The sequence below is a fragment of the Etheostoma cragini genome, chromosome 16, assembly GCF_013103735.1.
Source record: "Etheostoma cragini isolate CJK2018 chromosome 16, CSU_Ecrag_1.0, whole genome shotgun sequence".
Lineage (NCBI taxonomy): Eukaryota > Metazoa > Chordata > Actinopteri > Perciformes > Percidae > Etheostoma > Etheostoma cragini.
In genome coordinates, this window is record NC_048422.1 from 22,558,111 (window position 1) to 22,559,266 (window position 1,156).

Sequence of the window (1,156 nt, forward strand, 5' to 3'; positions counted from 1 at the left end):
TTTTTGACATACAACACTATGACTTTTTTATGATTTTCTTCGACATGCTATACTATTACCTTTTTATGATTTTTTTTCAACATGCTATACTATGACTTTTTTATGAGTTTTTTCAACATGCTATACTATGACTTTTTTCGACATGCTATACTATGACTTTTTTATGAATTTTTTCGACATGCTGTACTATGACCTTTTTTGAATTTTTTCGACATGCTGTACTATGATTTTTTTTGACATGTTATACTTTAACTGTTTTATGATTTTTTTTCGACATCCTATACTATTACTTTTTTATGATTTGTTTTCGACATGCTATACTATGACTTTTCTATGATTTTTTTTTAACATGCTATACTATGACTTTTTTCTACATGCTATACTATGACTTTTTTCGGCATGCTATACTATGATTTTTTAATGATTTTTTTTGACATGCTATACTATTACTTTTTTATGATTTTTTTTCGAGATGCTATACTATGACTTTTTTATGAATTTTTTCGACATGCTATACTATGACCTTTTTATGAACTTTTTCGACATGCTATACTATGACTTTTTTATGAATTTTTTCGACATGCTATACTATGATTTTTTAAGGATTTTTTTTTACATGCAATACTATTACTTTTTTATGATTTTTTTTCGAGATACTATACTATGACTTTTTTATGATTTTTTTCAACATGCTATACTATGACCTTTTTATGAATTTTTTCGACATGCTATACTATGACTTTTTTATGAATTTTTTTGACATGCTATACTATGACTTTTTTCGACATGCTATACTATGACTTTTTTCGACATGCAACACTATGACTTTTTTATGATTTTCTTCGACATGCTATACTATGACCTTTTTATGATTTTTTTCGACATGCTATACTATGACTTTTTTATGAATTTTTTCGACATGCTATACTATGACTTTTCTATGATTTTTTTTTTGACATGCTTTACTATGAATTTTTTCGACATGCTATACTATGACTTTTTTCGACATGCAACACTATGACTTTTTTATGATTTTCTTCAATATGCTATACTATGACCTTTTTATGAGTTTTTTTCGACATGCTATACTATGACTTTTTTATGACTTTTTTCGACATGCTATACTATGACTTTTTAAGATTTTTTTTCGACATGC